Genomic DNA, 7388 nt, shown 5'->3' with positions numbered 1-7388 from the left:
AACCACGTGTTATTTCAGTGCATGTAACAGCATGGAAAGTTGACATATCATATCTAATCAATCCCAGCTTTCTTTCCGAAGCAGGATTATCCAAGAAAACAAAATCTGGGTATTTACAATGTGGTTAGCATCTTCCTTCCGAAGAAGTCGGTGGTTTCCAAAGATTCCAAAATCTGTAGACACTCTTATCCATCTTTACATTATTTTAAAATCATCATTGTAATTATGTCAACATTCAAACCAAAGGACATGAAGATTGTATCTCTGTCCCTTGCCTCTTAGATAAAGACTCACGCACTGCTTCTGGTTTATTTACCCCTCGAATTAGATGAGAACAGCATGGCAGGTCCAGCAGGTGTCCACCTGCTCGATGTCCAGTGCGGAGTGTGGGGCCGACTATGGAACAGAGAGAAGCATCCGAGGAAAGCCCCTGTCTGCTCGGGGCCCTCTGCCTTCACTTCCCACTCCAAGACTTTTCTGGACTCTAGAAAACTCTGGGCTGACTCACAGAATGTTGGAGTTTCAAGGACGTTTCAAAGGAATGTGGACCAAGGCTTTCAGTTTGCAGTCAAAAAACCAAAGCTCTGAGCCAAGTGACTTGCCCAACGTGGAGGCTGTGGAATTATGAGTGACAGGTGGGACTAGAATCCAGTCGTCTGGGTCCAGGCCTGAGGCACTGGGGTTGACTTCCGTCTCTGCTGGCTTTGGCTCCAGGAGTGGAGAAAAATAGCCCAGCGTTGCTCCTCACTAGGATGACTGCCCCTTGCCACCGTGTCCCTGCAGGGCTGGTGGTCCCTGCCGCCCAAGGCCCAGAGCCTCTGCACAAGGACCCAGCTTGCTCTCTTGTGGCATGGCCCATACATTCCTTCCCTTAGCCTGGGACTCTCCTCCAGCCCAGGGAGCCAGGATGGTCCACAAAACAGGAGACCAAAAAGAGTCACTGCTTAGCTTTTGACTTCTTTTCCTTCATTTTTTTTTATTGTGATTAGACACAACATAAAATTGTACACTTACTTAGTTTTCAGTGGACAATTTATGGCCTTGAGTACATTCATGACATGCAACCATCACCACCCTCCGTGTCCAGAACTTTTCCATCATCTCAAAGAGAAACTCTGTCCCCATTAAACAAGACCTCCCCTTTCCGTCCTCCCCCCAGCCCCTGGCACCCTCTGCTGTACGGTCTCTGTGAACTTGTCTATTGTGGATGCCGCATGTAAGTGGGATCACACAATATTTGTCTTTCGTGTCTGGCCTGTTTCACTTAGTATTATGATTTCAAGATTCATCCATGTTGTAGCGTGTGTCAGCTTTCATTCCTTTTTCCATAATTTTTTTTTTTTTTTTTTGCTTTTTAAAAATGTTTAACTGTCATAAAATACATGTAACATCAGATTTGTCATCTTGCTCATGCAGTGGTAAGTACATTCATATTGTGGTGCAACCAATCTCCAGAACGCTTTTCCTCTTGAACAACTGAAAGTCTGTTCTCATTAAACAACTCCTCCTCATTTCCCTGTTCCCCCATCCTCTGGCTACACCGTTCTACTTTCCATTGCTATGAATTTGACGACGCTAGGTACCGCCTATAAGTGGAATCAGGCAGTCTTTGTCCTTTTGAGTCTGACCTGTTTCACTTAACATAATGTTTTCAAGGTTAATTTATGTTGTACCATGTGTCAGAACATTCCTTGTTTTTTTGTTTTTTAAGATTTTATTTATTTATTTGACAGAGAGAGAGAGAGAGACAGTGAGAGAGGGAACACAAGCAAGGGGGGTGTGAGAGGGAGAAGCAGGCTCCCCGCTGAGCAGGGAGCCCGATGCAGGGCTCGATCCCAGGACTCCGGGATCACGACCTGAGCCGAAAACAGACGCTTAACAAACTGAGCCACTCAGGTGCCCCAGAACATTCCTTGTTAAGGTTGAAAAATATTTCATTGTATGAATGTACCACATTTTGTTTATCCAGCTATTGATGGATATTTGAGGTGTTTCCACCTTTTGGCTGCTGTCAGTAATTATGGCTTAGCTTTTGATATTCAGAATAAACCAAGGTAATAGTTTAAGAGAATGAAGTTTAGAATTTCCAAAGCTCAGAGCTTATGCCATGAACAAGAGTTCAGTGAATTTGTAATGTAAAAGCCTGCTTCCCTCTCTAGACTGGGGTAGGAAGTGTGCAAGGGGGCTTACTGTCTGATGCCTCAGCCACCTGCCCAGCCCTGACTGGGGACAGCAGAACCCCCAGGATAGATGTGGATATCCAAGCATAGAGGAAATGAAAGCAAGCCTCACTTCTGGGGAGCGGGGAGCCCTCCCAGAGTTCCCCTAACTACAAGAGCATGGGCCCTTAGAGTGGGGATGCCTGGGGGGGCAGACAGTAGGGTATGGGGGGCAGCTAAATGCCATCCTTGGTGACTGCGAGTGAGTCCCTTGCCCTGTAGTGGGGCAGAGTCAGATGGGCCAGAATATGAGCAGCCATGTGTGATACCATCAAGGATTCTGTCAGGGTTCTGCAGGGGCTGTGGAAAGTGTCTTCCGAAAGGAGTATGGGCATCACGATGCATGCTTTTTCTTATTGAGGCAGAGAAGCATCACTGAGGTTCAAGTTCAAAGAAGTATATCCAGAAATGTGAAAGTTCTTGATGTTCACAATGGCTATGTCATCCCTCGAGCTCCAACTCAGGCTCCTTTCTGCCTGTCATCAAAAGGAGGAAAGAATGTGCGTAATTTAAGCAATATAAAAATAGGCGCCCTTTTGACTTAAAGAGGAAAAGAAGAATTAGTCCCTCTCCGTCCAGAAAAGACAGGAGGGAAATGTCAGCGGATGGAAATGACCGGGAACTTTTCAGAAAGGCAACTTCTCAGGCACCACCCAGACCTACCAAATGAGAAACCTCGGCACCAGGGTGGGGCCCAGAGCTCTGTGGTTTAACCAGCCCTACAGATCATTTGGGAGTGCCTTTAAGTTTGAGAACCACTGCTCTGATATAGATAAAAGACTGAGTTGGTGGGCTGTGTGTAGTAGGGTTTCACCACTTTACTCTTGGGAAGATGGCAAATGGTGAATAGCACTTATGCAAGAATCACTAGATGCTAGGAAAAATAGATTAGGCTCATTAGATGTGGTAACCAGGCTGCACCAAAATAAATAAATTTTCACAATGTACAAATATGTAATGCGTTCCATTTATTTTAATGCAATTAAATAATTTTGATTTTTTAAGAGAACAGTGCTGTCACTAACCAGACATCTCTATCTGATTAAATGCACAATACACGAACATCTTTCACAGATGGATGAAGTCATATAATAATTAAGTTACAGAGAGATCTTTGCAAATTATTTTTCAAAGGCCACATCACTGAGTTTTTTAGGGGGATAACCTGTAAAAACAAAATGTATTTAGATTTAAGTAGATAGATTATATATGTAGCCATAATGTCCTGGGAATAAATTTTCTTTTTTTCAAGACAATGTAATCCCCCTAACAATTTGCAGTTATGTACAGTCTTATTCTCTAGCTCATTTTCTAATACAAAAAGGCTGACTAAGGTTTCCAGTCATGATATTATTTGGATAGGAGACAAAGATGAGCTCTGTGTTATCAACTGTGAGGCAGAATGTTCTTTTGAGTTGCAGCCTTGGCTTGTTCTCAAAGTAAGAGAATGTCCTGTGTCTGGGGTGAGAGTACACTCTGTGAAAATCACCTCACCTCCCACATTCAGTGCCGTTTTTATATTTCAGTGTAGCAAAGGCCAAGATATGTGTTTGCTTTTGTTAGTTTGTTTCCTCTTTAACTCTAAGAAGTAAGTCTTGCTCAGGGGACTTGACACACTGGCCTATACCTCATTTCTTTCAAGTGAAGAAAGAAGGTTGTGTTTTTCTTGAATTAAGGTTCTTAATGGTTACAACCACATTTTAAAAGAATTGAAGGATTCAAATGGTACCACTGCTGTTTCTTTTTCCGGCGGGGGGCGAGGGGAGCAATTGGAAAAGGGTGAAGTATGCTGTGGAGTGTGGGCCCTCCCAGCCCTGGGATATTCATGGCTCCCGGCGGGGGTAACTTCCTGCTTCCGGTGCTTCTGGGAAATGAGGCTCAGGGCGTCAGGTTAAAACTCCACTGAATGTGTTCCTTCTAGGGCATCTTCCAGGTAGGAAGCGTCTACCTGAGCCCAAAGGTGAAAGTCATCCTGACCCCTTTCATCCATCCAGCACCAGTGAGCTCAGCCCGAGGAGGAGGAGGAAGAGCACTGGGCTCACACTCAGCGTGGCAGGATGCTCACGCAGCTGGGCCACCAGCAGCCAGATCCCAGAGTCAGCTGCCATCCCTGTGTTCCTGGGGAGCAGCGAGTCACCCCCGCCTCGTTATTGCCTTCTCTCTCAGGGCTCCAGGATCCTGTCCCCTCGGATTGTCTTCCTCCTGCCTCATAATCTCTCTGTCCCCTTCTGTGCTCCCTCTCTCTCTTGCCCAACGCCCCACTGCTGCAGACCCACACTTCAGTCCTCAGCCCTCCCCCTTCCAGGCACTCACTCCCAACATAGCACTACCACACTTCCAAAGTAGGAATACAGAAGTCCCTGTTACATTAGAATTTCAGACAAACAACTAATAATTGTATTGTATAAATGTGTCCCCATTATTGCACGGTGCCAAATACTTACTTTACTTGGTTGACAAGTAAATATTGCATGAAACAGACTTAGGGTAAAAATTCTTTAACTGAATTCAAATTTAATTAGTCGTCCTGGGTTTTATCTGCCAATCTTAAAATGATGTCATCCAGTTTCAGGGCTTTTATGACATCTAGATGCTGATGCCTCCTAAAATGTTTATCTCCAGCCTGGATCTCCCTCTCCTGACCATTCCTGCTGTCTCCGCCCCATTGCCACATGGATAATTAATGGATGTCTCCACCTCAACATTCCCAAAACAAGGCTCATCTTTACCTCAAATACTTACTCTCGTCACAGGTAATTTTGTTCTTAACTGCTCAGCCAAATCCCTGAGCTCGTGATTCTTCTCTTTTCTAATGCTTTGGTCCCAGTGGCCCTGCTACCAGCATCTCTTGCTGGATCCCTGCAACACCCCCTACTCATCCTCTACTTCATCCTGGATCCCATACAGTTTTTTCTTAACATACCGGCAAGATTCTTTGAAAACATCAGTCATGTGATGCCACTTTTCAGCTCATACCCCCACCAGGCTCCCCATGCCACTCAGCCTAAAAGCCACAGGTCCTTACAGCATCCTGCAAAACCCCCATTACCCAGTATACTGGGTCCCCTCAGATGTTATCTGCTCCTGCTGCCTCCTGGTTCCTCCAACAAGCCAGCATGTTCCAGACGCTCGGCTCTGGTGCCCTTGCCTCCTTCCTGGAATGCCCTTTGCTCAGATACCCCTGGAGAAGTCCTGCACCTCCCCAAATCTTTGCTGAAATCTCACCTTCTCAGGGCACCTGGGTAATTCAGTCTGTTAAGCATCTGCCTTCAGCTCAGGTCATGATCCCAGGGTCCTGGGATCGAGTCCCGCATCAGGTTCCCTGTTCACAAGGGAGCCTGCTTCTCTCTCTCCCTCTGCCCCTCCCCCGGCTCGTGCTCCCTCTCATAATTAAGTAAATAAATAAACAAACAAACAAACCTTCTCAGCGAGGCTACTGATCACCTTATTCACAATCTAACCTACTTACCACCCTGGGCACTCCAGACACCCCTTTTCTGACTCTTGTCATTTTTCCAGAGATAGCAACTTCTACTGTAGTATAACCAAACTCATGAAATATCATTCATTTCCAGGCTCTTCCCACCAGAAAGCCCCACAGCCCCCAGGAATCTTTGTTTGGTTCCCTGATGCGTGCCAGGCACCCAGAAGAGGGCCTGCCTTCCAGTGCGCACAAATATTTTTTTGGGTGAATAAGGGAATGCACGTGTGAGGCTCGGGAGACCACAGATGACTGCAGGAAACACAGCCTCAGGTCGGATCATGCTCTCCCAGGGCACGGTTCACTGGATGGAACAGAAGAGAAATCATCTGCCGAATGTAAGTCACCCTTTGAGTCCTTCCTTCCCATCCCTTTCTATCCCTCGAAATTAAATGCAGGCGGGTTAAATGCAAGAAGAGGCTGGCCTGTTTCTCCAGTTGGGTGGAGTCCCAGGGAAGTGTGTCAACTCACCGCAGAGCCACCTGGGCAGTTTCCAGATATAAGCCTTCCCGAGGCCAATCATTAACTTGCTGTCCCGCAAAGAGCTGTTTGTTCTTGGGCTCTGTAGCTTCCTGTTCATCTCTGGGGAACTAGTGAACCCAGAAGGAGTCCCGTGACACCGATGGAATGAATTTCACTGCAATCGGGGCTATAAGCACTATCACTTGGATATCAATAGTTATTTTCTTGGGTGAAGTTATCAATTTAAGTTCTGGAGGAGGGGCACCTGGGTTAGTCAGTTAAGCATCTGCCTTCAGCTCAGGTCATGGTCCCAGCGTCTTGGGATGGAGCCCCGCATCAGGCTCCCTGCTCAGCAGAGAGTTGGCTTCTCCCTCTTCTCTGCCTTTCCCCCCTGCTCGTGCTCTCTCTCTCTCTTGCTCGCTCTGCACTCTCTCTCTCTCAAATAAATAAATAAAATCTTTAAAAACAAAGTTCTAGAGGATCCTGAAAATGTCACATTTTAGGCATGAGATAAGAGAAGAACTGATCCAAGTTATTTGCTGAAGGGACTTATTCATCTTGAAAAAATAAAAGGGAACCAGGTGGGGACTAGTTCCTGACCCCGGTCTCCCAGCAGCCTCAGGACTCACTGTACTTGGCGAGCATGTGATTCTGGGCAAGGTGACATGGTGCCCAGGGCACACGCTTCAGGCTAACTGACTTGGATAAAGGTCCAGCTCTACTTCCCCTGTGGGATGCTCTCAGCCTCCCTGAGCCTCAGTTTCCTTTTTTATAAAATAGGGATGTTATGCCAAAGAGGTGTTGTTAAACACAAATGAAATACGAATGTATTGCTTAGCATAGTGCCTTGAATGTAATGAGCACACAATAAACTGTAGTTATTTCCATTCGGGGGCAAGTAAGTGACAGATGCTGGCTGCTGGGTCCAAAGAAAACGTTTAAACTAGTACTGTTTTCCCAAGAAAAGTGAAACTCATTTCCCTTAAGGGTGTGGTTTTGCTTCAATGAATATTTGGAAGTCAGGCAAGAGTTTACTTCTCTGTCCTGGCCAGACACTTGGCTGTACCTATGATGATAATGTAGGAAGCCCATAATCTTAAAACGACTCTCTGGTCAGGTATGTATATGTAATTGGTTCCTGGCAATACTTACTGATCTTGTCTTCAGAGGGTTTGTATTAAGTAGTAGAGGCAGGATAAATTAGATTATTTTTCATTATAAAGAAT

This window comes from Mirounga leonina, unplaced genomic scaffold, assembly GCF_011800145.1.
Source record: "Mirounga leonina isolate KUSES-001 unplaced genomic scaffold, KU_Mleo_1.0 Mir_54, whole genome shotgun sequence".
Lineage (NCBI taxonomy): Eukaryota > Metazoa > Chordata > Mammalia > Carnivora > Phocidae > Mirounga > Mirounga leonina.
The sequence above is the reverse complement of the archived record's forward strand: the minus strand, read 5'-3'. Positions refer to the sequence as shown.